Source organism: Bombina bombina, chromosome 6 (genome assembly GCF_027579735.1).
Source record: "Bombina bombina isolate aBomBom1 chromosome 6, aBomBom1.pri, whole genome shotgun sequence".
In the NCBI taxonomy this organism is placed as follows: domain Eukaryota; kingdom Metazoa; phylum Chordata; class Amphibia; order Anura; family Bombinatoridae; genus Bombina; species Bombina bombina.
This window is the reverse complement of record NC_069504.1, coordinates 827964972-827984992: the sequence shown is the minus strand read 5'-3', so window position 1 is coordinate 827984992 and position 20021 is coordinate 827964972.

Sequence of the window (20021 nt, the reverse complement as noted above, 5' to 3'; positions counted from 1 at the left end):
CGGGTCGTTACCGACAAAACTCTTAATCTAGCTGATTATTTGTCTGGTAAATACAGCCACATTTTAGCCCTTGAGTATACTGTTGGGGTAGTCCTACTTGCACTCTTTCTTCTTTTATTTGGGCAAGCCACAAGCGCAGTCCCCGAGTTTTTGGTCTGTCAGATCATCTACTCAGGTACTCAGGTTCTCTTGTTTATATATATATATATATATATATATATATATTCTTGTCTTGTTTATATATATATATATATATATATATATATATAATTAATGTTTTCTTTAAAATTAATTAGTGCATTTGTTTGGATATTCGTTTCATGAAAACAAAACAAATCACCAATATGTATCTATAACAAAACAAATGCACATGTCTACTACAGACTTTCAATCACAATCTGAAACCTTTTTTATCCTTGTATTAAACACTTTTTCTAGTTTCTGATAGCTGCAGGTTAGCAGGTAATTTTCCAAGCATAGGTGCAATTTAATATAGTGGGACTGCCAGCTAAACTAAGCGGAGGGTAATTTCTCTCCTTGTGTGTATCATATGGGATTAAGAGTCATGTAAAGTTGTACAGCAATATCAGGCCACAGAATGCACTGTGGGAGCTCTTAAAGTTATCAGCTCTGGGCTCTGATTACTGAGCATACTGTGGTTAAAGTTCTCAGAAAATAAGACATAGAGGAAAGGAAACCTTTTTTTCCATTTGCTGAAACATTTCTTGAAGTAGATAAAAAAAAGGAGGAATTCTGAAATAGTCTATAACTGCAAATAAAAAGCTATACCAATGTTGCCTAAGTTGGAATTAAAGGGAGAGTCTACACCAGAATTGTTATCGTTTTAAAAGATAGATACTCCCTTTATTACCCATTCCCTAGTTTTTCATAACCAACACAGTAATATTAATAAACTTTTTACCTCTTTGATTACCTTGTATCTAAGCCTTTGCAGAGTGCCTCCTTATTTCACAATCAGTACTGACTCCTAGGAAACTCCACATGCATGAACAAAGTATTATCTATATGACACACATGAACTAACACCCTCTAGTAATGAAAAAATGTCAAAATGCATTCAGATAAGAGGTCGCCTCCAAGGTCTAAGAAATTAGCATATGAACCTCCTAGGTTTAGCTTTCAACTAAGAATACCAAGAAAACAAAGCAAAATTGGTGATACAAGTAAATTGGAAAGTTGTTTAAAATTACATGCCCTATCTGAATCATGAAGATTTATTTTGGACTAGCCTGTACCTTTAAGTTAATATGGCTTTCTTTTTTGCTTGCTAATTCATTTTAAAAATGTAGCTTTAACTGCCCAATTATTAGTACCTGCAGAGAATGTAACCATAATTGTAAGATGAAAATGCCACATAAGGGCTGATGCTGTATTTGGTAGTTCCAACCCCTAACAAAACCACTTAAATAACTACTTATACTAAGAAATAAACACACGACACAGATAGCTGGGTTTTAAGACCATGTCAATGGTCATATTTATTAACAAAGATTAACTTGACTTCAACGGAAGTCACTTCAAATATTTAACCTGTGGCGGCATTCGAGGCCTAGTAAAATGATCACTATTAGCTCCATATGACAAGAGGTCGCAGCCAGATGTTGTGGAATTGCAAATGCCAAGGGTGGGCCGCAAATGTGGCCCCACCCCATTCCGTTTAATAGGCAGGGACATCCTAAAGGATCTTCAACCAGCAGACCCGCGGGGCGGGGCCCCCCAGGTCACGACCTGAGGACATCACCCCCGCCCATTAGCCCGACTGTAACCTCTGCAGACTACGCCCTCAATTGTTGATGGCTACGACCTCCCGCCACAAGAGACAGGCACTCCCCAAAACCGGGCTCTTGCTGCCACCAGCTAAATATTCCTAACCAGGGCCATTTTGAGGTCCGCCAGGAAGATCGCCAGCCCATCATCGGACAGGTGCACCCCGTCCGGGCGATACAGCCCTTTCTTGTCCGCTGAGATCAGTTCATGGCGGACCACAAAACCCCCTATAGCCAGCACAGCTCTACCCAGCTCCCTGTTAACTTTTTTCCTAACTCTATAAGCTACTCTAGGTGTGGGGAAAAATCTCCAACGCAACCGGGGAATTATGTTGGACCAAGCCAACCTAACCCCTGGGAACGTGGTACAAATCCACTTGACATTGGACCTCATTGAATTGATGAGGTCCAAAGCCGGTGCACTTCCTATATCGTCCCCCCCCCATGTGGAGGAGGATGATGTGGGGCTGTCCCCATCTATGTCCAGCATTCTGGAGGAGGGCAGGCAAACCATCCCACTGTAAGCCTCTACGGCCCAACCACCGTATTGATGCCTTTGGTGTTGGTAGACCCAACTGCTGCCCCTCAGGAAGAGAATGAGCCCTCAGTGCCGCCCAGTGCACGTAAGAGTGCCCTATGATCCAGATTCGAGTAGAACCTGTAGCCACACCTAAAAATGGATTACAGAGTTAATGACCTAAACCCATAAACAGACAACACAACCAGATAACTGCAAAGACGCAATGATTTCTTACCCCCTTTTAACCACTACGCCTCTGCTGGCGGGTCGCACGTATGACTTATAACATAGGGACCTCCATCTGCCCAACCTCTGGATGTGTTCCCCCCTCCAACCCAGTGCCTCTGCGCTGGTAGCAGCCCCTATCCGGAAGGAATGAGGAGTGATTCTATAGGTCCCCAAACCTGCCGCAAGCACTACCTTTTTGAGCACTGCTGCGAACTGGTACCGAGAAAGATTGGATCCATCAGAGTGCACCAAGAACTGAGAAGGAGTTTGTGGTCGCTGTGCAATGTAAGACCTTGTCATTAAAACTGGGCAGGCACCCGAGGCTGAAGGGGTCAGGTTCAACTACACCCCTCTCCCCTCCTGGTCCGTCTTTGAATGCAAGATAAACAGTAACAAATTATCCCCTGCCCATTTAACATGGGCCAGCTGCATTCCAGACTTAACCGCATCCTTTGAAGCAGGGACCAGCTCCCCCGGCCTAAGGGCAGCAAAAAATGCCAAAGAAAAGGCGCACTGAAACAGCTCCCTTTCTCCGGGTTTGACACAAATGTCCCCGGTGGTGTCGAGCAGCTTGGATAATCTGCACAACGTCACTGGTTCGCGAGCATCTTTCGATCTGCCTTCGAGTCTACCCCAACCCTTAATCACCTGCCTCACCAGGAATCCCTTAGTGATGTTGGGCCACTCCAGCATGTTGCAGAAGAAGGAGACAGCCGCTATCTTCTTAGCTATAGCACGCTTCAAGATTCCCTGCCTGTTCCTCTCTGCAAGCCACTTCAAGAACAGTTCCCTAGGGGCTTCTCCTGCCGCTGCGCCCTGTTCATGACAATAACTTACCCACTCCCCCCAGTGCTGTGAATAAGCTCTCCAAGTATTCGGTGCCAGGGACGCCCTCACGAGGTGCCCTACGGACCTCCATGCCCCGACAACTGCCAAATAGAGTGGGGACAAGGTAAACCAAGTGCAGTTGCATTAGGTGCCAGTCTGCTAAACTGCTCCCATTGAAACCTTGATAGTGCGTCCACCAAGGTGTTATTGACCCCGGGGACGTGTCTCGCGGTAAACTGAATATTGCATTGCAAGCACCTAAGCACCAGCTGGCGCAAATACCTAACCACTACAGGTGATGAAGCAGACAATCTATTTATGGCGAACACAACGCTTGCGTTGTCCGTCCAAAACACAATGATCCGGTCCTTTAAGGCTGGCCCCCAGAGCTCCATAGCCACGACTATGGGAAAAAGCTCCATGAGTGTCAGATTCCTCGTCAGGCTCCCTTGGACCTAGGATAGGGGCCACGGCTCGGCGCTCCATTGCCCGTCCAGGTAAGCGCCATAACATCCGTCAGCAGTTGCACTGTCTGACTGGAAGCCCGAGGAGCACGCCATAGCAGCGTTCCGTTAAAGTCTCTCAGGAAACGCTCCCATACCCTTAGGTCTTCCCGCATGTCCTCTGAAACCGGAACCTTACGCACACCATGGGGGGTGGAAAGCATAGCTTCCATCCTCCTGTTAAATACGCGGCCCATGGGTATGATTTTGCATGCGAAATTGAGTAACCCTAGTACTGACTGTAGTTCCCTCAATGGCATGCTCCTTGCCGCCATCGCCTTGCGCACCGCTAAGAGCATGGCTTCCACCTTGTCGGTGGGAAGATGACATAGCCTTGCAGCAGTGTCAATCTCAATCCCCAAGTACGTGAGCCTTGTACAGGGGCCCTGCGTTTTTTCTTCAGCTAGCGGTACACCGAATTTCGCCATTAATCCCCGCATTACTGCAATCAGCCGATCGCACTCGCGGGTATTTGAGCCGCCGACCAGCAGGAAGTCATCGAGGTAATGGGTGACTACTCCCCCGCCAGCCACCGCCACGATAGCCCAATGTAAGAATGAGCTAAATTCTTCGAAGAAAGCACAAGATAGCGAGCAACCCATGGGCAGGCATTTATCAATGAAATAACTGCCCTCGAATTTACATCCCATCAGCCTGAATGATGATGGGTGTATGGGGAGCAGCCAAAAGGCGAACTCGATGTCCATTTTGGCTAGCAGCGTGCCCGGCCCCGCTGCTACCACCAACTCCAATGCCTGGTCAAAGGATTGGTAGGTCACCGAGCTTATCATTGGGTCGATCGTGTCATTGACAGACCCGCCCCTCGGATAAGACAAATGCTGAATCAGGTGAAATTTCCCCGGGTTCCTTCTTAGGGACCACCCCCAGTGGGGAAATAACCAGGTCAGGGATGGGAGGTCGCTCAAATGGACCTGCAAACCTCCCAAGAGCAATTTTTTTGCCCAATTTCGCCCATACTTCCCCCGGCATTTCATAAGCCGACTTCAAATTCTTGTGCGAGGCCGACCCAACTACCACCCCCATGGTTGGTATTTTAAAACCGTCTCTAATCCCGCTAATAGACTGTCAGCCGCCACCCTATTTGGGTAGGCCGCTAGCCAAGGCCTAATTGCATCCAGCTTCAGGGGTGCTGGAGCTCTTATGTCCAGATACCCCTTTATTTGCCCCACGGAAGGCTCCACCATCCCTCCGCTTGGGGCACTCGACACCTGGGTGTTGTCCGCTGCAGTACATGCAGGCATGACGAAAGGAGCAGGAAGCCCCTTTATCACACTGCTTCTCGTTGTACTTCCAACACTCTCTGCCCCGACGCTTGACCAGGCTCTGTGGTCTAGGGGGCCCTGTCAGCAGCAGAGATCCCCCTGCCCCCCCTTTCTCTGGTATGAGCAGGGACCACAGGTCCAAGTCTTTCACCCCAAAGTTCAGTACTGGGTTCCCAACCATTTTCCTCCTGAATTCATTGTCGTAGGCCCTCCACATGCCTTCCCCGTATCTATTGTAGATACATTCTATAATCTCTGCATACTTGATTACATCTAAAGAGGCCTCCGGCTTCTGTTCTATGTAACAGGAGGAGAATACCCTGAAGTACCGCCTCCACTCTTGAAAGGTATCAGGACGCTGGATCTTTTTTGGTCCAGTACCATCCTCACTATGCTCCTTGTTGCGCTGCGCTTCCAGTGACAGCTCAAACATATTAACATACTTGTGTTCTCAAATTTTTTGCACCGTCTTGGGCTTGAGATGCGCATGCAGACAGTGAATCTTACAGGGGTAAGAGTCCCCCTGCAGAGCCACCGTCCTAGTGTTAACTGGTATATCCAGCAGCTGTGCTACACTCTCCGCTCCCGCCGTGCTGCCCGCGGAGGCCGCCGATGCGCTTTGCCCTGCTGGCAGCAAAGGCCGATCCACGCTGCATAAACCCTTAGCCTGATTACGCTCTCCAACCAGCAGCTTCAACATTCTGAACATGCGGCGCTGCCCCTTGCTATTGAGCACAAATTTCCTCCCCCCATCTGAGTCTGAATCAGTGCTATAGTCAGTGTCAATGGTGTGTGACAAATTTAGTAAATTTCTCTCACCAACTGCAGATGTGGAAGGTATTGATGATCCGGGTGCAGCTCCCACTGTTCCTCCTCCTGCTGTCTGGACTGATGTCCCAGCTCCTGCTGTGCTGGAGATCTCTGCCCTTGGCACTGCAGCCATTGTATCCTGTGGGGGAGAAACAAATGAGAGGGGAGTATCCAGGCCTGCCACATGACCCCCTTGACCGCCCCCCCTAACTGGGGTGGAAGTGCTGACCCCGGCCCTAATTGGGACCCCTCTAGCAACTTCATCATCCATCTCTCCACTCCACTCATTCATTGTCCCTGTAACGGTGGTTAATGCCCTGGCTCCGCGCGCCCTATCTGCGTTCGCGCTCTGGGCCCCTGTAGCAATAGCCCTTGAGCCCCCCAGCACCCCTGCGCTTCCTTGCTGCATTGTCTCCCCCTGTGCGCCATCCGCAAATACACTCTCTCCCAGTTGGGGCACATATGTATTACTGGCACCCCCCCTGTCTGCCCACTGGCTCCACCTCAGCGAACTGCGTGCTCTCCCATAAGCCTGCCTGTTAACTTTGGGCCCATTAGCCTCCCCCTTTGCAAGCCGCACCCCCTTTGCAATGTTTTGCGGCCCTAATCACCAGGCCTGATGCTGCAGAGTGTTGCGCAGCGGAGCAGGCCCGCCTGGATACTCCCCACTCACCTGTGGAGAGTACCCGGGTAGGCCTCTTCCTGGCCCCAGGAACACGTCTGACTGCTCCCTGTTCCGGCCGTCTGACTGCCGCGATGCCGGAAGTGATGTCACACGCATCATGTGACGGACCGGAAGTGGGCATGCCAGATGCAAGGCCACAACCGGAGCCTGCACTAGAAGTAGCAGGCTCCGACTTAGCCACCAATGACGGACCAGCAGTGGGACCTTGCTGGGTGGTAAGAGGGTTAAGGCCAGTGGGCCCCACTTCAGCGGCGGACTGCGCCATCAATGCGGCATCTGGACTGGGCCTGAGAGGCCCGGTCGGATGATGTGAAACTCTAGGCCCTGGCTGATGCGCGGTACTAGGCCCCAAATGATGAGGGGCGCTAGGCCCCACTTCTACCTGGGGTATTACCGGAGGCAAAACGGCGGCCGTAAGAGCCTTAAACAGGCCCACCACGGCCGCCGCCGCCTCTTGAGACATCCCGGAGGCTGTGAGAGCCCCCAAGCCGGCCTCCAATGCCCTGTCCAAACTAGAGGGGCCTAAACTCCCTGCATCCGCCTGGCCTGCAACCATAGCAGTACCAGGCCCGGCAGATGCAGTCTCAGGGGCTGGGGAACTGGGTACTACATGGCTGGGTGGGATAGCAGATAATACAGGCCTGATTTCTGCAGGAGTTGGTGGCACCACATCCTCATCCTCTTCCTCTATTCTAGGTGCACTCCTCAGGGATCTCCTAGGTGACTCCCTGAAGCGAATGGGCACCGCAGCACTTCTCCTGGACCGAAACATCTTTACTTGAAGGATGGCACAAAAACTTTCTTCTTGTAAATCCCAGGTGGAAGAGGCGAGATTGTTCCAGAACTTCCCTTATAAGTGGTAAGCCTAAGACCTCCCCTCACTTTGCAACATTGTTGCTACTACACTGCACTGGGGTTTTCACTAGCCTGTCAGCTCATCCCTTAACTCCATTACAGGAGACTCTTCTACCTTTCATTCCCCTTCTGTTTGCATCTTTCTCATCTGTAGATCTTTTAGAATTCACAACCCCACTTGCTTTCCCTGCTGAGCAGTTTTTAGACTTTTGTACTCATTGCATTTACACATTGATTTTAGAAATTTCATTTTCTGAGTTGCCTGCACAAAACATACATTGTTGTTCTCAGCAGATAATGCAAAAATAGAAGTCTTGAATGTGTAGAAATACCAAAAGTTAGAAAATAGTGGGTAAAAAATAGTCAGCGCCCTGAAGGTAAAAAAGTGAGTGAATTTTCTCCTCTTTTTTTTTAAGATTTGTGTGATATATTCCCCTTTGAAGGAGGCTTCTTTAAAGTCTCCGGACCTCTAATTTAATAGGGAAAATGCTGGAAAGTATTTGTGTTAGGTTAATCACTTGATATATGGATTGAAAGAGAGCCACATACTTGAAAGAGGAGCAATACCTCTTTCAAATAATATGGGGTTATGCCCCCTGTGTATTGTATAGCCTGATCAATGGCTACCCCACCTCTATTATTGTATTCCATTTGCATATGGATTTATCAGGAGCTCACTATTGCCATGGTAATTACTTGCTAGCCGCCTGGGAATATTACCTAATATTATACTATTATACCTAATATTATACTAACTATTACCTAGTAGAGATGTGCATTCAGCCGCCTGGTAATATTACCTAATTATTATACTATTATACCTAATATTATACTAACTATTACCTAGTAGAGATGTGCATTCAGTATTTTTGTTCACTACCAAATGCGGAAATTGGAGGCTGCTTTGAGTATTCGTCTCTTTTCGAAGCCGAATATCCTCTTGTGCAAATGAAACACACTAAGATGTATATTTGCACATACTGTATATCAGTGTGTTTCACTTGCACAAGAGGATATTAGGCTCAGAAAAGAGCTGAATACCAAAAGCAGCCTCATACTACCACATTCGTGAGTGAACAAAACTGCAGAATGCACATTTCTATTACCTAGTTGAAACATGCAAACTATTATTTTCTTTCCAAATGATGATGGTCCATAGGAATCCATAACATGTGGGATATAATTCCTGCCACTAGGAGGAGGTCAAGAATCCAAAAAAGAGCTTAAAATTCCTCCCACCTCTATTTAGTTCAACATATAGCTGAGCAGAGAATAGAAAACATATAGGTAGGAAAGACAAAGCAGGGTCTATAAAGGTGTCAAATAGAACTGTCACTTGAAAATTGAAATGGGCAGGGCCTATGGACCATCATCATTTTGAAAAAAAATTTTTTTATCAGGTAAGCATAAATTTTGTTTTCTTTTGTAAAATTATGATGGTCCATAGGACCCAATAACGTGTGGGATTAATGCCCAAGCAGATAGTTCATGTTATAGAATGGGTGGGCAAATTTTCTGAAAGTTCCTATTTATCAACAACTCCAGCCTGAAGGACTTTCCTGCCAAATGCTGCTTGCAAAGATGCAAAAGCATCAAAGTGGTAACATTTTGAAAAGGTATTCAAGAAAGACTATGTTGCAGCTTTGTAAATCTTTTCCAAATATGCATCATGTTTGAAAGCCCAAGAAGTTGCAACTGCTCTTGTATAATGAGCTGTGATGTGCTTAGGAGGTGACTTTCCCACCACCAAGTAAGCCCTGTGAATTACCTGCTTGAGCCAAGAGACCAATGCTACCTTATTAGCTTTCTGCCCCTTATGAGTCGCAGAGTAATAAACAAATAAACTAGATGATTGTCAGAATTCTTTAGTAGATTGAAGATAGAACTTCAATGCTATGACTATATCAAGATTATGCAAAAAATGTTCCTTGGAGTTAGCAGGATCTGGACAGAAAGAAGGAACAATAATCCCCTAATTGATATTTTTTTAAAAAGAAGCTCCCTTAAGAAGAAAATCTTACTTAGTTTAAAGTACAGCCTTATCTTTGTGAATAATTAAACATAGAGGATTACAGGACAAAACTAACAACTCAGAAACTCTCATGGCTGAGGAAATTGCTTACAAAAAAGTACTTTCAAAGATAAAAGCTTGATTTAAGTGGAATGCATTGGTTCAAATGGAGCACCTTGTAATACAGAAAGAACTAGATTCAAATTCCAGGGGCCCACTTCTAACTAGTACTTGGACAAAAGTTTGGACATCCTAAAGTGTAGCTAACTTTCTATGAAAGAGAATAGATAAACAGAAATGTGACCTTTTAGAGAGCTAGCAGAAAAACCCTTGTCAAGGTTATCTTGTAAACATTGGATAATTCTAGGATTCCTAAAATAATACCAACAAAAACCTCTAGAAGAGCACCATTCAAAATATGCTCTCCAAATTTTATATTTTTTTGTGTGAAAGGTTTTTAGGTTTTCTGGCTTGAATCATAGTATAAATGACTGAATCAGAGAAACCTCTATGTTTTAAAACTAGGTGTTCAACCTCCATGCTGTTAAACTTTGAGATTTGTGATCCCGATGAAAAAGACATCCTTAAGACTACAGATATTGTCTTAGTGGAAGAAACCATGGAGGAGATGAGGACATCTGCACTTGATCTGCATACCATGTTCTGCAGGGTTAAGCTGGAGCAATCAAGATTACCAAGACTGACCCCTGTTTGATGTGAGCAATTACTCTTGTAAGAAGAACAAATGGGATGAACAGGTACGCTAGATGAAAATTCCATGGACACACCAAGGCATCTATGATTTGAGCTTTTGGATTTCTTGCACAATACATTGGAAGTTTGTGATTTAAATGGAGGCCATCAGATCTATGTCCAGTAGAACCCATTTGATCTCTAACCAATTGAAGATGTCCTGATGGAGAGTCTATTCTCCTGAATGGACTGATTGATGGCTGAGGTAATCTGCTTCACAGTTTTTCACACCTGCATGTGAATTGCTGATAGGGAGCATTGACTACTCTATGACCAAGACAGAATCTGAGACACTTCCTGCAAAGCCAATGGACTGTAGGTACCTTCTTGATGATTTATGTAGGCCACCACTGTGATATTATCTGAATGGAAATGGATACACATTTCCTGCTTTAAAATAGACCAGAACTAAAGAGCTTGAAGAATTGCTCAGAGTTCCAGAATTTTGATTGATAACCTCGCCTCCAGAGGAGACCAAACTCCTTGTGCTGTTTGAGAATTCTAGACAGCATCCCAACTAGAAATACTGGTGTCCATTGACACAATAGGATGAAGAAAAATGCCCCAAGGGTCAAAGAAGTACTTTGTACTCACAAAGAGAGAAATTGTTTGACTAACAGATCCAGAGCAATCTGTTGGTCCAAGTGCAGCTGATTCTTTGACCACTGTAGGATGCATAAGAACTGAATCTATTATGGCTCCTTAAAAAGCTACCCTGGTAGCAGGAGATAAGGAGGTTTTTGAACATTGATTCGCAAACCGTGGTCTGCGAGAAAAGACTGGAGCCTGTGAGTATAAGTAATGGCTAACCATTACTTATAACTAACAACTTAGCTAACCCCTAAGCCATCATGGGATGTTTCCCAAAGAGGATCCAGGTCTAAAAAAGTTTCAGTATGTACTATATACATGCATATACACAACAATACGTACATACTTAGCATTTAAATTGGCCTGACTAACTAGACAAGCACTGTGTATAGATAAACAGGTACACCATGAATACTTGTAAATCCATGTCCAAAACTGCATATACTTAAACTTTTACACAGTAAATGTACATTGCTGATTAAAATATTCATGATCAATGTTCAGTATCTGCATAATAAAACCTATGTGAATAGATGTAAACTACACAAATAGGGCTAAATTACAAGTGGAGCATTATTTAACGCTTCCACTCTAATGTTAACTGCTCTAGAAGTAATGACCCGACAAGCACAAAAAGCCAAACTTAAAATATCACGCACAAGATAACGTATTCCCCCATAGAAGTTAATGAAGCAAAAAGTGGAGAGAAAAACTAGCACCCCATTAATGCACAAATACGATTGCATATTCTCAAGTGCGCTACCTGACATGAAAATATGAATATTTCACATTCCAATGTTCTTCACATAGCAGAATATGTTCTATTGCATTCATGCTTTGATAAACTTAGAGCAATATCTTGTGACAGCTATGATACTGTAATTGCAGTTGCTTAATATACTCCAGATAAACGACTACTCATTAGGCACTCAGGTTATCCAATACACTCCGAACACCTCTGCTTTGTGTATAGTCTGCTATCAGTCAGCCAACCAGGTGCTATCCATATAATAGAACTCCAGGAAAACAAGCACTAACAGAAAATTTGACTTTTGAAGTTGGCGGTGGAGTGCGGGGTATTTGAATTTCAAATCTATATTAAAAAGTAAGTTATAGGGCAGCTTCATTACAACTGATGAATGCAACTCCATCTAAGATATCCCTAACATTCTGTATCTGATTTTAAAAAGGGGAGAGTTGACCATCACTTTAAATGCATTCTCAACAGTAGTAGATAACTGGCATCACCTCTCAGCTTGAATAATAGAAAATAATGCATTAGTCAAATTCAATTTTGCTTAAGCAAAGAAGTTGTATGTTTGAACTTGGAATAACTATGACAGTGATTTTTTTTAAAAATATATAATATATCACCATGTTAATTTATATTTATGAAAAGTACATTCTACATAAGCAATTATATGCCAAGATCTGTCACATACATATGTACAGAAAACTGTTATAAGGGTCACTATTAAAAATGGTACTATTGTTGTGCCTTGAGTAAGGAATAAAAGTGTCTTCAGTCTTTTACTTTCAGTCATTAGTACAACAAAAGGTATATACAAGATTTAAGTTGAGAGGAGGGAGGTCATAAGGAAGCTACTTGTGTGGTTGCCTCTGGTGACAGCAGCCGATTCTGACAACAGGGGCCACAGCATGCCATAAACAATAAAGGCAATAGAAACAGGAAATTTTCAGCCCTGTCGGTTTACAGGCGACCTCCTACAGCTCCCCAATTCACTGAAGATCTCTACACACAGCCATTCTTAATTCTGTTCCAAACAATACAACACATATCAACCTGTTTCACTTATCCCAATTTGAAAAGGTCTGTCTGAGTCAGGCTTTTAAAGACATTAATGAAAAGTGAACTGGGTTCAGGAAAAAAACTATTTGAAGTGATACTGTTTTCATACAGAAGTCACTTAGTTTCAGCAAACTCTCCAGAGGCTAATTTATCCAATGCCTATGTTATCCTATGAAGTTGACATAGGGTTTGGAGAGCTGACTTATTCTTTAGTTTATCTTCATTTCTGTAGGAGACTGTAAGATTTTTCTTTCTTTCAAATTCCTACTATTTCTATATCTTTAGTTTTCTTTGCAATTTCATGGAACATTTTAACATAAAAAAAAACCAAGAAAAAAAAAAAACCACACACAACCCTAATGTTTGACTCACGGACCTTTAAACTGCTAAAACTAAAAAAATAAAATAATTAACTCCCCAAGGGTAACAAAATATACAATACCAAAAATGCACTAGAGTAGCGCTAAGGCCCTTTCCAATATACGTTTATTATAAATCAGATGAAAATCCTATACGATCGGTAATGTTCATAAAACCAGCCCTGGTATTTTAAATTTTAAATTTACATATGTGGAAAAATTAAATTAACTTACTAAAGCAAACTTATAATATAATCTCAAATTCAAATCATATATAACAGTGACATCTATAATACAGTATATCTTAAAAGTCTCAAGTGGGTCTAGGTAAGTTCCGACTATCCTAAAAGTCACACATTAATATACAGAGTAAATAAGTGAGTGGATCCTCGCACTCTTAGGGGTAGATTTATCACGCAGCCAATCTTTCAAGATCACTGGAAACAAGAGTTAATAAACAGCGGTCGCCACCTATGAGGTTGATTGGCCGCTAATATGCAGGGGGCAGCATTCACTAGAAATGCTTGTGCAATGTTAAATGTCGACAGTGTATGCTGTCAGCATTTAGCGATGTTGGGCGGACATAATCCGCTACTGCAGATTATGTCCGTCCGACATTTAATAAATCAGCCCTTCAGAGTAAATTGAAATGAGCTAAAAAAAAATGTCTTTCAGTATTTTCAGTTTTTTGACAAAAGCTAGCCACCTTTTAGTTGGCAAGGAAAAACTGTGAGATCTGCAGTGCGAAAATCTTTACAGAATTATGTTGGGGTTTGAGAGACAATTTCATATATGCCCAATTACGCTTTATAGTTTGAATTTAAAAGTATACATTTCTAAGAGTTTTTCTGCACATCCAGTGTATTTAAATTAATTTGCATACAAATTTTACATTTTTGATAAAATACTATTTTTGTTGAAGAATTGTGTTACAATTTTTTTTTTTTTTTTGGGGGGTTTTAAAAGCTTTATTGAAAGTTAAAGAAAAGGAACATTGCATACATCAGAATAAGACAATATACAAAAAGCAGAAAGTTTATGCCCATCGCCTATCACATTCTTCAGTATTGTAGAGACTTCACAAGTCTTGCAGGATATGGAAGTGATAGATAGCCGAAGAGCTGTTTAACTTCCCTTTCACATCTAGTCCGGTGTATGTCAGAAAAGGAATAAGGTGCAAACATCACAACTGTATCATTATATAACATAATTAAATAACAAGAAGCTCAGGTAAAAGAAAGCTAGAATTCCTACTGTAAAGACATGGAGTCCTAAGAGAAGGAGAAGAGAGAGAGAGAAGGGAAAAAAAAGGGGGGGGGAGGGGAAGGGAGAGGTGAGAGGGGGGAGGGAGGTCACTATTGGGAGAGGGAGAGGGGGAATTCACCAGACCTCACAGTAACTGGAGGATGCTCGTCTCAGTCATCTTAACTCAGATAAGAGTGCCGTTTATGTGTTACCATCTGCATTGGGGAATGCCTGCTTCCAGTAGACAAGCATTAGTTCATGCAGTTCAGCCCTATCGTCTCTAAGATATCTATAACTCTCAAGCTGAAGGTATCTTTCCACTTGAACAGTCCATTCCTGTGATGTAGGGACGTCTACACTCTTCCGTTTCCTGGGAATGAGAGATTTGGCGCTATTAAGCATTATAAGGAAGAGCTGTTTGGTTGGCTTGTCCCTGAACTTAGGGAGACCGTGGTATAGTAAAAGATTAGGCGATCTCGTCAAAGGGGATCCAAGTATTGTTTCTATTTTGTCCAGGATTGACTGCCAGTATGGTTCAATATGTCTGCATCTCCACCATATATGTATAAGGGTGCCCTGTTCCCCACATCCACGCCAACACTTCCCATCTGTCTGTTTATATATCTTTTGTAGCCTATCAGGCGTAAGATACCACCTAGACAGGTATTTGTAATTAGATTTCAACAATCTGGCCGAAAAAGAAGCTTTTAAGTGGATACTAAATGTTTTGTCCCATTCTTTGGTTGTAAGGGGGGTGGTCAAGTTCTTTGTTCCACTGTCTTACATACCCTGGTGGCGGTGTATCCTTATGTGATAAGAGTAAATGGTAAGCAATCGAAATCATATGTCTAGGTGTATGCGGCAGTAAGCATAATGCTTCCAGCACTGTTGGTTGTCTAGGTTTTTGGTTGTTACTTTCGTCCGATGACAGAAAGTGCTGAAGTTGTGTGTGAAAATACCAAGACAGTTCTAACCCTGTGCATTCTAGTTTGGTTCTCTTTATAAGCTTTCGTTCTGAGCGAAGTCGGTGAAAGGTCACTTGTGAGATTAATGCTCTGTCAGTTCATGTTCGTTGTGTACGGGTGAAGGGCAAGTCTGGGTTATCTAAAAATGGTGTGAGCGGAGAGGGGTTTTAGGTTATGTGGGGGTGTTCTATTATGATACGGTCCCAACATGCAAAGAAGTCTCTTAGGAATGGGCAATTATTTATCAACTTTGGTCTGACTTTGGCTGAGATCCAACCTAAAGTGCCCATATTATGTGTTCCCACAATGGTCTTGCCATTTTGGACCCAGGTTTTATCCTTAGAGCCATGACACCACTCCACTTGATGTTGGAGGGTAATTGCTTTTTTATATGCAGCAAGGTTAGGGACCCCCAGACCACCCTTGTCTTTGGGCAGGTATAAAGTGTTTCGCACAATGCGTGGTTTCACCCCCGCCAAATAAACTCTTCCAGTACACCCTGTAGCTTACGTAGATATTGAGCAGGTAGGGGTATCGGGAGGGCCTGAAGTATGTACAATATTCTAGGCAGAATATTCATTTTTACTATACTAATTCTCCCCAGCCTAGAGACTGGCTTGTTTCTCCAAGAGGAGAGGTCTCCTGTGATTGCAGATAGTAGATTGATATAATTTGCTTCAAAAAGTGTATCTACATTCAGGGTAAGGAATATCCCTAGGTATTTGAGGGAGCGAGTTTGGATGCGTAGGGGGCACAGGGAAGAAAGCTGGACCAGGTCCTGTTGTGGGAGGTTGATACTTAAAAGTTCAGATTTGGATTTGTTTAAAAGGAAATTTGAGAATTTGCCATATTCTTCAAATTCTCTCAGCGCCTCTGGGAGTGACGTCAAAGGTCTGGACAAAGATAATAAGACGTCATCCACATACATGGATAATTTGTGTTCCCTATCTCCTACCTGGAGACCCGAAATGTTCACATTATCTCTAATTCTTTGGACAAGCACCTCTATGACCAAGGCAAACAGTAATGGTGACAGGGGACACCCCTGCCTGGTGCCATTTGAAATATTGAACGGGTCAGAAAGAATATTATTAACCCTGACTTGTGCTGAGGGGGTTGCGTAGAGGGAAAAAATTTGTGTGTAAAGGCCGAACTAAACCCCATCTTCGACAGGACCTCCTTCAGGAAATTCTAGCTGATCCTGTCGAAGGCTTTCTCGGCGTCCGTAGATACCAGTATCGCCGGTATCCTCTGAATATGGCGAAATTACAAAGTAGGGTAGCTTTTATAGTGTTGTCCCTGGCCTCATGGCCAGGTACAAAGCCCACCTGGTCGGGTGAGATCAGCTGGGGTAGGAATTTGTTTAGTCTGTTGGAGAGGATTTTTGCAAATATCTTTATATCCACATTAAGAAGTGAAATAGGTCTAAAGTTTTCGGGTTTATTGGGTAATTTGCCTGGTTTAGGAATAGTCGTGATGTGGGCCAGGAGCATAGAGGGAGGGAGTCCCTGGGAGGCGTCTATAGAATTGAACATGCGAGCCAGGTGGGGCGAGATTATTGATTTGTAGAGTTGTAGTACTTGGCACTAAAGCAATCTGGGCCTGGGCTTTTACCCATCGGCAGATTGTCAATAGTATTCAATACTTCTTCCACTGTAATTGGGACATCAAGCGCTTCTCTTTCTGCTTCTGAGAGAGATGGTAAAGAGATAGAGTTCAGGTAAGAGGTCAGATAAGGGGAAAACCGAACCCCCATCTTCCTGCAGAGGGGAGCAGGGAGAGTGCTGAATGTTGTATAGGTCGTGGTAATATGTTCGTAGTGTCTCAGCGATGGCCGGGCTGTTTGTATGTGCAGTGTTAAACCTGTCTTTTAGGGAATGTATATGAGTTTTCAAGGTTTTTCTCTTAATGGCTCTCGCCAGTAGTCTCCCTGGTTTATAACCGAACTCATAATATTTTTGCTGATTTCACAGTGCCATTTTTTGGTGTTCAATGGTGTGTACGTCTCTGATCTCCTGTCTGGCCTGTGTGAGTTCCGAAAGAGTGTGGGTGTCTGATGGCATTTTTTTGTGTCACGAATGGTAGCAAGAAGCGAGGAGAACTTGGTTCTGGTCTGTTTTGCCAAAATGGCTTTTTGTTTAATCAGTTTGCCCCTTTGGACACACTTGTGCGCCTCTCAAATAGTGTATCTAGGGAGGTCTGTCGTGTCATTTAGGAGGAAATAGTCAGTAAGCGTGGTTTCTATCCTCCCTTTTATAACTTTTCCTCCCTTTTTTAACTGATTGTTAAGTAGATGTTCATCAAATTTCCATATGAAGGGGCGGTCCGGGGTCGTAGGCCAATTTAATTTACAGAGAACTGGAGCATGGTCGGACCAGGTTATAGGAAGAATTTGTGTATTTGCCACACAGGCTAGCGTCAGTTGGTCAGTAAATATGTAATCCAGTCTCGTGTATAAGTCATGTGGGTGCGAGAAAAATGTATAGTCTCATTTCGTAGGGTATTGGGTTCTCCATGTATCATGAATTGCTAGTTCCTCTAATCTGGCGTTACATTGTTTGATGATGCAATTTGGGATAGAGGCCTTTCCTTTAGAGGTATCTAGGTGTGGGTCTAAGGGCAAATTAAAATCTCCTGCAAGGAGCAGTACCTCCTTCTGCAGTTCCAAAATTTTGTTTGTGAGTTTTGTCATAAATTTACTTTGATTTTGGTTTGGAAAATAGGCGTTTACCAATGTCACCGGCCTGCTGTGTAAGGTGCCCACCACTATCAAATAACGACCCTCTGGGTCCTTTTCTTCGGGTCCTTTTCTTCGTGTGTCACGTTAAAAGCTGCTGAGTGCTTAATGAGAATCCCTACACCATTTTTTTTGTTGGGCCAGATGCAAAGAATGTTAGTGGAAATTTTGAGTTAAGTTCCCTCCCTTTTTTAAAGTGGGTCTCCTGTATGTAAAGGATGTCACAGTGTAGCCTGGATTCGTCTTGTATAAAGTTGGATCTCTTTTCGGGTATGTTAATACCCTTGACAATAAGCGTCATAATGGTCAGATTGTGTGTGAATGAGGGTGCCATCCTGATCAGTAGGTGTGTGGCAGAGGTGCTGATGGAGTTGTGCAGGAAAAGAGGACAGGGGAGAGGAGGGAGCGGGAAGAAGGAGAGAAGGGAGAACGGGATAGTAAAAGGAGATAGAAATCAGGCAGAAAGCAACCAGATGTCAGCCAGGGAGAAAAATAATAGAAGAAGCAGAAAACACTTATACTATTTTTCCCAGTTACAACAAGGGAAGACTGGGAAGTACAGCAAAGTAAGTGTGGGGTCAGTATCCACCCGCCCGGTCAGACGGTGAAAGTGGGAAGGATAAAAGTTAACATATTGCAGAGGAACAATTTACATCATCAATATAAAAGTGTGGAAAACAACAAGAACATTAGTAAATTACAGCCCCAGGGGACATAAAAATAAATGAGTTAGCCAGTTACAGTATGAACCATCAACCTTTTTCAGTTTTAAAACTATCCACCCAACAAGGAAGGTGGTTATTGATAACCTTTAGCTACTAAGTACTGAGGTGGTGTTCTATAAGAACAAGAAGGTTATGGCCTTTTGCCAGTGCATTACGTTCTGGGGGTATCATATTTAGTGGTAAACTGCAAACTAGTGGAAACTCAAGCATGAGAGGCCAGGGGTGTCTCTCTTGTTGAGGTAGGAGAGGGGGCATAGCTCTCTCTCAGACAGAGGTAACGGATGAAAAATGTACCATTTTAGTTTCTTTATATTCTATTTTAGGCTGTCTGAGGGGGGAATTTCCTATGGGATAGGAAGATAGAGGGGATTGTAATGAACAGGGGACACTATTGTTATCCTTATGTTTGTACTGGTACATTAACCTGGATAGTCCCACCATCATCTCTACCTACTCGGTCTGATTTATAATATGGTTACAAAGCTATATAGGGGCTCTCGGTTAGTAAAATTCAACCTGTCATTACAACCACTGTAAGCTGAGGGTTTAATGCAATTATCTGGCAACATTAGGTGTATCACATTGTTGTACCAAGCTCAATAACAAGCAGAGAATTCAATAACAAACAGAAACTGAAAACAAAATATTACATCTCTTTATAGTTTCAGATTAAAGAAGTGTTAATTAACCCCATCTGAAAAAGTTATTGACCTCAGTTGAGATGGGCACAGGTATAGATTTTATAACAAAAGAACAGTTATACTTATCAAAGTCTCCGTGTCGCATCACTGGGTCTAAGTGGAAGGGCTACAGTCACTCCCCAAATGTCTGGGGTCCACGAGATGCATTTAGCGCCCTATTTGGGGTGATTATATGAAGAGATGTCAGATGGATCAGGGTGTTGAATATCAATCTCTAGAATTTTGCAGAACTCTGGGAGGTCAGATGGTGACCTATAAACGGTCTGTACTCCATTATTGGAGGCCACCAGGCATACCGGGAAGCCCCATTTGTATTCCATGTGTCTGAAGCTCAGTTGTGATAAACTTTAGGTCTCTTCTTTTCTGAAGGGTAATCAAATTTAAGTCAGAGAAAATCTGAAGTGGGATCCCCGTATGGGTTATATTCTTGAGGGTTCTAGCCTTTTGGGTTATAAGCTCTTTGTCCTTGTAGCTGAGGAACTTCACGATAATGTCTATCGGTGGGGCTTTAGGGGATGGCCTAGGTCTCAAGGCTCTGTGAGCCCTTTCAATAGGTATATTCTCAGATTCTGGTGTGCCTTTTAGTGTACGGAACAAGTCCTGGAGGTAACGCTCTATAGCTACA